The following is a 12,040-nucleotide window of genomic DNA, read 5'->3' on the forward strand; positions in this document are numbered from 1 at the left end:
TCTCTCTCTCTCTCTCTCTCTCTCTCTCTCTCTCTCTCTCTCTCTCTCTCTCTCTGTCCGTCTCTTTTTTTCTCTTTTTTTTCTGTGATAGAGATAGTATACTGTAGTAGGCTATATACTGACTATCTGATACCGAGGCAGTGGTGGTGGACTAAGAGAGATGAAGATTTGTGTTTTGTTTTTCATTACGGCTGCCTGATGCGGTCGCTGGCGTTAATGAATTAATAAGTAAATAAATAAATAAATAAAGCGATCATCACAAGGGCAGAGTGGTATCTCAACACGGCAGAGACATGCAGTCATTCACCCTCAGTCCTGCTTTTGGGACATCCACAGCTGCTTTTCAGTGCCAGTTCGTCCCTGCTGTGTTAATTCAGGTGGAGTTTCCATTACGCGTGCCACAGCCTTTGATCTCTGCTTTGATCTGACGTCAGATGTGACGGGACAATCTATATAGATATAAATTCACGTGTTGATTCCATTAGTTGCATTAAATAGTGGTTATTGTGGATATTTATTGCATTGAAATGTGTCTGGAACTGTGGAGATCTGCCTGTGAGGTCTTGGTGACGTGTGTGCACTGCAGGTCAGTCAGCCAAACTTCCACTGCACCTGCTGCGCTCCGCCCTGCGCTGAGACTAGACCTGGTTGGAGGTGGCGAGCTTTCAGCGCAACCTCGGCGAGACATTTTCGCACAAAACTTCCACTGCACCAAGCTGAATCTGTGACGCCTCCCCCTGCTGCGCGGCCACGCCTATCTCAGCGCAGCGCGATCTACAAATCTCCCAATCTGACTTTGCGCTCGGCTGCGCTGGTCGAAACTTGCATTAGACCGGCTGCGCTACCTTGCGCCACCTGCGCTGCGCCAGCAAACTAGGGCCCTCAGTTTCTGAATACACTGCATTTTGCTGTGGAATGAGCACTTCCATAATTTAACTTTATTAATATAGAGGTTTAACGTGCTCTATAATACCATATACTGCAGTATATGGACCTTTAAATGTAAAGTTTAGATATAACTTCATCACTACATCAACATACCATATTTTAAATCAGTTTCTGAAAAAAGTTGATATTAATAAATCAGCTATAATCATGTGATTGATACACATTTGATTATATGTGCCAAATGCATAAAGATACTGAAGACGATGGATGGATGGATGGATGGATGGATGGATGGATGGAGCAAAGACGAATAAAACTGCACATTAGAATGGATGATAGACTGAAAATAATATAATACAATTACAGGCCTTCTTGGAAAACAATAAAAGGAAAACATTGCATTCCATAACCCTTTAGAGAACCTGTGCTGCTTTGCTTTTACAGAACCTTCTGTTCTCCTTCTATAAAACTGCTGCAGTGTAATAAATGCTGAAACAGGATGAGTAAAAAATTAAAATAGTTGAGCTTGACCTCTGGAGGAGACTGCACAGTAAAACTCCTGTTATCCCGAGCTGCACTGATGTACCCAACGTTACCTGAGCGACCCAAACTAAAATCTGACACCTAATCGCTCTTGAAGCAGTGATTAATGAAGAGAGTCTGTGGTGCTGTCAGACTAATGAGTGGTTTTCTGTGAGTGTGTCTGAGCCTGCCAAGCTTCTCATTGGCCCCGGGTCACTGAGCCTCTGGGAATGAATTGCACTGTGGTGCATACTGAACTGCACGGCGCCACTTCATGGATTTGCAGATTTATCTTTGGTTTATTGACTCGGCGTCAAAATTGCCGCCAGATTATTCTGCCTCATTAGCAGTTTTGGATATTGCTCATGTTTTATGTCACCATTTGCCAGCTACATGATCTCCAATTGATTTTTTCTCTACTGCTAGTGTGATCCAGATACACAAATCAGACCTAACATTTTGTATTGTGACAGCTTTCTATCAGAACCAGCATGAACTGAGCAACAGTAGCTGGTCTGTTGGTCATGTGAGCAGGGCCGTTGCTAGGAATTCTGGGCCCCCTGAAAGAATACTAAAGTGGGCCCCTGCCCCCTGACTTTTCCACTTTTATTCTTAGACTACGTACGTATTATCATTTTTTTTATGTAGCCTACTTTGTTTTGATGCTAATGCAGCATTACAATGAGTATTAGTCAGGGTCTTATGCAGAATAAATCAGTCATACAAAGATTAGACTACTGGGGTTTTTTGTGGGCCCTATCATTGGGCCCCTAGAATTATCATCACCTTTCTCCCCTATACAACGGCCCTGACTGTGCATATGAACTGATTTCTGATGAAAACCTGGGTTCATCCAACAGTGACGACCTACGTAGTGCGGTCGCTCCGTCTAAATCTTTCATTTTATAATCTGATGCTGCCATCTGGTGGTGTCACAACAGTAATACAACTCCAACACACCAGTACAGAGATTGTATGGCATTACGTAAGGCTGTTATCACCAAAAATGTTCCCTTTCATAAAATCTTTTTGATCACATCTTGTCACCAATAATACTTTTTTATTCTTCTTCTTATAAGTGCAATAGAGAAGAAGTATCACACAGCAGACCAGTGTCTGATCAGAGTCCATTACATTTCAGTGGGGTTGCCATCAGTGTCAGTTCACCAAAGAAAATAAATTATGGAATCCATTAATTTTGCATTAAAAATTGAACTGCTGATGCTCTGACAGGATAATATTTCAATTGGATGCATGGGGGTCAAAAAAGGCTATGAAGCAATGAGCATCTAACAAAAGTTTATTCTCAGATCGCAAATTAATTGGCTGCTTCTGCTGAAAAGAAACAAGTGGAGAAAAACTAGAAAATAAAATGAAGACATAAAGCTTTCAGAGGCTAACTCCACAGTGAGGACACATACCTTAGCAGAACTGCTGCTCTATGCCAAGGTGAAAATGAACAAATGAGTGTAAAAATACCCAAGTAGTGACCCGGTGGTCTCAGTCAGGTAAATGAGTGGTAGTGGGTTTGATGGAAACAAGAAAATCAGTGACAAAGATTCAAGATTTTATTGTAATTTTCTCCTGTGTACTCGCATACACAGAAAAGAATGAAATAAAAAATTTTTAATCAGGTGTCAACAGTGAATTAAAAAGTCAATAAAAAAAAAACTAAAACATTGAAGAAAAACTAAAACCAGATAAATGAACTAAGATCAATCAATGTCATACAAATACATCCATCCTTATTAATGCAACGATATTGTCCATTGACAGATGATTTCCTAACTGTCAGTGGACAATATTGCAATCAGCACTTTATCGTTGCATGTGGAAGTCACAAGTCTGGAGCAACCAAGACTCTACTAGACCTGGACCTGGACTCAATAAGACACCAGAGAGAAGAGAGGAAACCAAGAACCAGATGGACATACTGAGATCCAGAGATCCTGCCACAGTGGAGTGCAGCTCTCTTCATTGTGACCATTTCTAATGAAGCTGAGGGAACCAGATCCTCTGGTCTGATGAGACCAACCAGGACTTGACTGTTTGAATTCCTGTCTCAGTTCCAGGGAAAGAGCCCTCAGAGTAACTGAATGGGCTTTATGCACAGCTCCACTACTTCCTGAACTTTAACCAGCTCCTTTATTTCCTGTCTTACATTATTGGACCAACTGATTAAGTGTGTCTGACCATTGTTGTGAGGTCTGCACACCTGGATTAATCAGTTGGTCCTATAATGGAAGACAGGAAATAAAGGAGCTGGATTATTTCAGGAAGTAGTGGAGCTGTGCATAAAGCCCATTGCATTAAATTAATCTAAAATATGTGTGATTGCTTGCTGTAGCTAAATGTCCACCCAAACACTCCTATCTCATCATCTGCTGTATTCAAACCCACAGGGTGTTGAGGCCTGATGCCACAGGAGGTGGGCTGTTTGCATGCACGAGGGCCTGTGTGGTGTTGGAATACAAATAAAGATTGGTTTTTTGTTTTTTAAGAGCAGAGGAAGCCCCTCCCCTCCTCTCGAGGGGGGGCGGGCCTGGCTGGCTGAGAGCGGAGACCAGAAACACTGTGCGCGGCCGTGCGACCGTCAGCCTGAGGAGCGGGGAGCTCGGTGCACACCCTGCCTCTGTCTGTGTCTGGATCGTCGGTAAGTTTCTGCTCTGCTCTGCTCTGCACCGTGCACTCACCAATACCGACTCTCGATCGGCACCGACTGCCGGCTCACCGACGGCTTCCAGCGAACCCCCCCCCACCCCGGGGATCGGAGCGCTGTGTGTCGGTGAGCGGCTCCGCTGCTTGGCTGAACCGTCGGGGATGCGCAGCGCAGCAGCCTCCATGTCGGTGGAGCAGCTGACGATCGACGCATCAGTCTGGACCAACATCCCCCCTATCATATCAGTAGCAGTCAGAGCAGAGAAAAGCTGTTAGTCAGTCTGATCCAGAACCCGTGTGATAATGATCTGAACCAGTCCGATCCAGCAGGAACCAGATCTCTCATATCAGAGACAGAGCAGACCCCGAGAAAAACACACTGACAGGCACGTTACAACATCCGTGTAAACAAGTTCAAGAGCCTCAGTCCGGCTCTGTAAGAACCTGCATGAGTCAGTGTGGACTGAGACTAATAAGAAAGGACCGTGTGATCCACATGGATCCAGACCGGGTCCTGCTCATTATAGGAGAAGTTAGATAGACGGCTGTTTGACTGAGAGCAGCTGCAGCCCACTGTGTCTCCATGAGGAACTGCTGTGCTGTGTGCATCAGTAGTTGACATGTTTCCCTAAAGGAAGCAGCTCATTGTTTGTGTTGTGTTGTGTTGTGTTGTAGAGTCTCCTGCAGCTCAGCTGAGTTGGATCTAGATCTGTGGAGCCACGTTGGAGAGCAGAAACCAGCAGGTAAGAGATTTACCAAGCAGTCAGTCAGTCAGTCAGTCAGGTGAGGAGTGTGTGTGCAGGTCCAGTGTTCTCCAGGTCTGTAGACAGCTTACGTCATGTTATATTATCCCACATTACTGAATCCACCCACCATGTCTGCTGCCGCTGTCAGCACCACAGGACCAGGACCAGGGTCTGGATCAGGTCTGTCAGGTGACCAGAACCAGAGGACTGGTGCATTAGCTGATATCAGCTGATTGTAGATTTAGTCCACGTATCACCGGATAACTAAGTGAAGAACAGAGAAGATGGAGGTTGTTTGTTCTTACCTCTCATTCACATCTCAGGGTCACATGATCATATTTGGAACCTAATGAGAAATCCATTTTTCTTATAACCAATTTAAACTCGGAAATATAATGAGGAGCAATTTACAATAGGCAGCCAAGACAAAACACAAAACATTTACGTAAGCATATCTGAAATACCAAAAAGTAAAAGTGATAAAGATCAATTGAAATCAGTTAAAAACAACAAAATTTAACAGATGATAAGAGAAAGTGAGTTTTGTCTGATGTAATTCTTATTGTATTTTTTTTTTTTTAACTAACTACTGTACTGGTCTGGAACTTGTGTGAGTGTCAGGTATGATGCTGGACCAGGACACTATGACATAACAGTTAGAAACAAAGCATCGCTATAGGAATATGGTGAAATGGATCGCTTTGATTTTATGTTTTCATGGAAAAAGCTGCGTCTCCATGAGAATCAGTGAATGTCAGCTTTCAGTTAGTCTCTCTTCCATCCGTTCCATATTCACAATATAAAAACATTTAACACACATGAAAGGCACACGGTGAAGAAATTCAGCAGAGACAAGTGGTCAACACGATGACCTAGTGAGTCTGCACATGCACTAATGCAGACAGACTGAAGCGCCATGATTCAGTCACTGCAGTTTAGTTACATTCTGTTAACCTGCAAAGCTCTTTACATGTCTTATATTTCGTCTGAGCTTCTTAAAGGGATAGTTCACCCAAAATTGAAATTTCACTCATTATCTACTCACCCTCATGTCGACTAAGAGCTGTGAGAATTTTCAGCAGCATGGAGGTATTTGGATGTTTTTTGGTGTGTCTTTTTGTTACGAAGACAGTTGGTATCCATTTGCAACCGTTATATGGACATGCACTGCTACGCCGAGACCCCCTGTAACTCAGAGAAGCCACGGAGGACTCTGAAACTTCTCCCAGCCCTAAGTCGACATGAGGGTGAGTAGATAAGTGAAATTTCAATTTTGGGTGAACTATCCCTTTAAATGTCTTATATTTCGTCTGAGTTGTAGTTTGAGCTCTTCAGCTTCTTAAGAGAAAACATAGTCCCCAAGTCCTGGTCCTGGTCCTGGGTACAGTACAGAATCCCTCAACACAGGAGCTGATGATACTATGATGACTATATCTTTTTGTCTCCTGGAACCAGCTTCAAAACCTGTGAGTTATAAAAAGATTAAAGGCCCAAAGATTCAGCTGGTACTGTGAGCTTTCAGAAGCAGCACACAGCCACCTGGGCTCCGTGTGCCGCTGTGTGATCTGCATTCAGGCAGTTCTGGCTGAGTGGGAGACGGAGAGAGAGAGCCGTTAGTCTGACTCTGGGAGTACTGACACATCATCCCTGGCTGCGTGTTCTGCTGCTAACCTTGAAGCCTCAGCAGATTATCAGCCTGAGTTAGATTATTTGTTTTGTTGTGCATCTGATGCAGTTGCAGCCATTCTTTCTCTCTAGAGACAGTGTTTCCTTTCACAAAATGTCACTGATGAGAAATGAGTGATGATTCAGATGTGACGGTACCTGGTACCCGTGATATTCTATGTGGTTCCTTTAAAGGTCCCACACAGTCTAAAGGTAGATGTCCATGTGCTGTTTTATTATAAAGCAGCTCCATGTTCTATATTATTACTGTGAAAGTATCAAAGTCACACATCAGCATCAGCCTGTATTCAGAAACTGAGCCTTAAAGGACAATTCCGGGCAAATTCATTTCATTCATAACATTTTAGGTCTAAAAGAAGCAATCTGAAGATTTTCAGTGTAATTGCTCCTGTTTTGCGGTAGTTGTGTCTGTCCCCGCATCGCCACAGCAGCAATGAGTGGGAGCTAGGGATGTCCCGATACCACTTTTTCACTTCCGATACGATACCGATATTGCAGCCTTCAATATCGGCCCGATACCGATATTGATCCGATATTAGGGGTGGTGAAAAAAACGATTATTTATATTTTTCAAATTCTAATACAAAGGAGATCCTCCTGTTGCTGACTGACAGGCTGCCGCTGTCATGTTCTTCTATGGGACAGACAGTAGTGAGCTTACTGTTGAACTGTAAAATATTAAAAAATAAACCTTATTTACAACTGTTATTGAATTACTGTACATCAATGTCAAACAAAAGGCAAAATCTTCTTGCTTCAAGGTTTTATTTGTCACTCCAAATTGAAGATTATAGCCTGCCTTACAGTAAAAATGGCATACATAAAATAAAAAGAGGAGTAAAGCAATATATTAAGCAGCAATATTTAAGCATCAAAGATGTTTAATCATACCCACATAGTTTGAAACAACGTTCAAAACACACAGCCAGTGTCACAACTAAGCATAAAGCCCGCTAGCTTAATGCTAACGTATAATGTAAAACGCCATAGATAGGCTAACAGAAATTAGCATCGTTAATTTAATGCTGGCTTTAGCACTGTTACTCGCGCCCGGTGTGAACGCACCGTAACCTGACCGTAACACGGCACAACATGTGGACCAGCTGGTCTTCCTCCAGAAGAATCTGACCACCGACCTTTAGAACAATATAGCGCATTTACCGTTTATTAGCAGGCAAGCGCGACCTGTCCATGCAACTGTGTCTGTGTGTGTGTGTCGCACACACGCTGTTGTTGTTGTGATCATGTGATCTCTGCATGCTGGAGCCGGCCGCTCTTCTTCTCTGACAGGCGGCGCACCAACATTAAGGTGCACTACCGCCACCTACTGTGTTGGAGTGTGAACGACAGTCACTTATTCATATGGGACAGAAGTGCTGGAGCGGAATAATGGACTGCTTTTATCGGAGCGTTTATATCGGAGATTTTAGATGCAGTCCGATATAATCCGATATTCGTTTTTTTGGCTGATATCGGACATAAATCCGATATCAATATCGGATCGGGACATCCCTAGTGGGAGCATCCCTCAAAGCCGCAATGTTTTTCCACAGACAGCGTCAGGAGGCTACTCAAACATACACCGAGGAGTTTGTTTACGTCAAGCAAGTCAAGAGTTGATATTCCTGTGTTTAAGACACAAACAGGAGCTTCTGACTGCACGTGAACACACCGATCGCGTCAACTTGGGTCTCGCGCGAGACTTTGAATTAGATCTAGTTTTACAAACATGTCGACTTGCTTGTAGTAAATAAACTTCTTGGTGCATGTTTGAGTCGCCATCTGACGCTGTCTGTGGAGAAAAAAATGCGGCTTTGAGGGATGTAAACAGCCTAAGCAGCAGAACTTCAATCCGCTCCCATTCATTGCTGCTGTGGCGATGCGGGGACAGACACAACCACCGCTAAACAGGAGCAATTAAACTGAAAATCTTCAGATTCCTTCTTTTAGACCTAAAATGTTAGGAAAATACAGCCCCGAGTTGAATTTGCCCGGAATTGTCCTTTAAAAACAAGCTGTCAGGAGTTTTGCAACTTTGTGATGTCACAACAAGGATTCACTAAGCCCCGCCCACCTGGACTCACCATTCAGTTTTTACCTGAAATCTGTATTTTTATTTACTCATAACACAGCCAGCAATCAGCACTCAGAGCCTTCTCTCCTCTGATTGGTTCCCTGACCAGTTGTTAGAGCTCCAGAGAAAAGCCTGAGAGGAGATGTTAAACTATACTGTTTTTGGTTCTTAAAACCACAAATATATAGCAACAGTTAAAATAAACCACAGGAGTAGAAGAATACCCACGGCCTTAAAGGAGCATTATCGCAAATCCAAATTCTTAATTCGGCCACTAGATGGAGCCAGGCGGAGCATATCAGATATAAACAAGCGGGCAGCTGTCAGAGAGAGAGAGGAGCCTCGTTTAGTCCCCCCCCCCCCCCCCCCCCCCCCCTCCCTCCTCCCCCCTCCTCCTCCCTCACCAGGCTGAATGAACGTGCAATCGCGGGAAAGGAAAAAGAAAACTCGCTAGTGGAAGCGGCAGCTCTACTCGCGCACAACCACAACAACGGCAACAACAACAGCAACTGCAACTTCCTCCTACAAATGTATGATAGTTGGTGTGACGTGCAGACCGCAGTGGGACGATTCAGTGACTGTAAACAGCCTAACACTGCTACATTACAATTTACTGTTGCATTTTTCCGGTTCGGAGGTCGGATTTGCGAGTTCCGAGTGCAATTGAACGCAGCAAGCGCCGGGCCGGCTTGGATCATAACAAAGACAAATGCTGCATTTGCCCCACGGACACTATACTGTTGGCGATTTTTTTTGTAAATTTAGTTATGGCTCCCCCCGACCCATCTTTTGCATATTTCAGTTTGTTAAATGCTATTACTGCTGTATTTGCGATAATGCTCCTTTGAAGAGACTTGTGTTTTTTTGTTAATTCTTGATACAAACCAATCAAATATTGCAGAAAGATCCAACAGTATGAGGTTGACTCCAGGCTTCAAAGATTCTGGGTCAGTGGAACTGATTTGGTTCCATTTTCCTACCTCACTCCACATACTGGCACATATTCACAAGTGCACCCTACTATTGTCTGTGTGGTGTGTTCATTGTGTGCTACAGGCAGCTCAGTTTCATGTGGATTTATTTGCTTTGACTCAGACATGTCCTGATCCAGATCTTACCTGTGGCAGGTCTTCAGCTCTCTGTGTCTGAACTTTATTGTGTCCATCAGGTGTCTGGGCTGTGGAGTCCAGTGGCTCCAGTGTTCAGTGACACCACACTGCAGTGGTGGTTACACAACAGTCTTTGTTATCAATGTGAGTTTTAGGTCAACGGAGGACAGATCTGACTGTCCCAGACCAGTTTCAAGCAGAAACCAGGCAAGCTTCTGTCTCTCCGTCCCACATAAACATCCCAATCAAAATGAATTAAATACACAGGACATGACAGCTGGAGCCCACAGCTGGACTCTGATACGATTGGTTAAGAGGCTCAATGTAGCACTGTGGGGCTGGCCTTTATTCGTTAACAAGATTTTTTTTATGCGGTTCTAGAATTAACCAGGTGATCAAAGTGGTGAGGAACTCCTTTTCTATAAGCTGCAGTTGGCTATTTATTGCTTGTCATAGTCCAACTGACTGAAACGTTTTCAGCCTCCATAGACAGGGTTTAACCCTCCTGTTGTCCTTCTGGGTCAAATTGACCCAATCTGTTCACTTCCTCCATCCTTCCTTTCTCCCTTCCTTCTTTCCACAATCCCTTTTCCTTTGCTTCCTTCCTTCCTTCCTGGTCTGTTCCCTCCCTCCACCTTTCTTTCCTTCCCTTTTCCCTTCCTTCTTTCCACAATCCTTTTTTGCCTCCCTCCCTTCCTTCGTCCTTACTTCCTCCTTCTTTTTTGACCCAATCTGTTCCCTCCTTCCATCTATCTTTCCTTCCTTTTTCCCTTCCTTCTTTCCTCCCATCGTTCCCTTTGTCCTTCCTTCCTTCCTTCTTTCCCTTCGTCCTTCCTACCTTCCTTCTTTCCCTTTGTCCTTCCTTCCTTCCTTCCTTCCTTCCTTCCTTCCTTCCTTCCTTCCTTCCTTCCTTCCTTCCTTCCTATTTTTTTTTTTTTACAACTATTCTACATCCCAGACCCACTGAGCACTCACCTTTTTCTCTATATTTCTCATGGCCGGGAAATGATGGGATATTCTCTGTAATGCTGTGCAGTGGTCCCAGTCATTCAATTCTAAAAGTCCCATATTCAATACTCCGATTGGCTGGCTGTTTTCTGAGGGATATAATAGAAATATACCAGATTTTAGCTAAACATCCCAGGTGGGCGGGGCTTGGTGAATGCTTTGTTGTGACATCACAAAGTCACAGAAGTCCTGACAGCTGGTTTTAAAGCTCAGTTGGCTGTGTGCATTTCTCTGTGGACTGAGGCTTTGATACTTTTAACAGTGTTAATATAGAGCTGCTTTATAATCACACTACACACAGACTTCTACCTTTACACTGTATGGACCTTTAAACGCATCATGTAACAGTGCGCAGTGATATGACCTTAAATGATACGATTAATAAGCCGACATTGATATCTTATCTTATCTAATACATATACACCCAATACACAAGATCCTCAGTTCTCACAGTAAACCAACAATATTTGTTCTGACCTTTGCAGCATCAAACTGTAATCTGATCTGTATCGAGTAGTTCAGATGGATTCAGGTATTTGTTTTCTGAAACAGGAAAATGTGAGTAAAACAGGTTGTGTACATCTTATCAGAGGAATATATGTATATAAAACAGTGTTGACTGGGTCTTTATGGATACTGTTATCTCTATGAACGGGATTTATGAGGTTATTGTGAGAAATGTTTGTGTAACACTCTGAGAATGTAGGCCAAGGAGGAGGGGAGTCTGCTTTCCTTCACTCACTGTAACCCTAACACTGATAGTACAGTTACTGTTGTTTCTGAGCTGTGTGTTTTATTGACTGTCTAGATACAACCAGGGTCTTTGTCATTAGTTTACCTGTGGTTTTTCTATAGGCTAGCCGCTATTGATTATTTTCTTGGTGCCTTTTGTCTTAATTTACATAATTGTTGTGCATGATGATGTAATGTTTAATTGAGCGGAGACGGAGAGCAGGAATAGTTAATACTGCCTTATTAGTGCCTAATGATGACTGATATGAATAAATGAATGTAGAGGTCCCAAGTGGAGGTGAAGGGTCAGGTTTACAATTAAAGGGATACGCTAAATTTTTTTCATGTCTTCCCTCACTCCCAAGTCCATGACCTGCAGATAGACCCCATCCTTTCAAGTAACAAGGGAGATACGGGCAGAGCTGGTGCACTGCTAATTAGCTTAGCTCAAACACTGGAAGTGCATAGGTAGTGTTAGCCTGCCTCCTACCCAAGCCAAAATCAGCAGTCAGAAGCTGATTTAATTTTAGCTCTAAACTCTGTAAATATATCACTTTATCGACATTTCAAACATTTTTAGGCGAGAAAGTAGCCGTTTAGATCAGCAGTGTGTCGTT

At 43.4% G+C, this 12,040-nt stretch overlaps 1 protein-coding gene across 1 annotated transcript in view; it reads left to right on the forward strand.

Annotated features, from left to right (window-relative positions):
• Nucleotides 1-3,928: 3,928 nt before the first annotated feature.
• The window catches only part of abat (4-aminobutyrate aminotransferase), a 50,856-nt gene continuing 42,744 nt past the window's right edge, over nucleotides 3,929-12,040 (forward strand). The window contains exons 1-2 of the mRNA XM_083978085.1: nucleotides 3,929-4,063; nucleotides 4,744-4,811. The gene's annotated coding sequence lies outside the window, so the exon portion shown is untranslated. The remainder of the gene's footprint in view (nucleotides 4,064-4,743; nucleotides 4,812-12,040) is intronic.

This window comes from Trachurus trachurus, assembly GCF_905171665.1.
Source record: "Trachurus trachurus genome assembly, chromosome: 8".
NCBI lineage: Eukaryota > Metazoa > Chordata > Actinopteri > Carangiformes > Carangidae > Trachurus > Trachurus trachurus.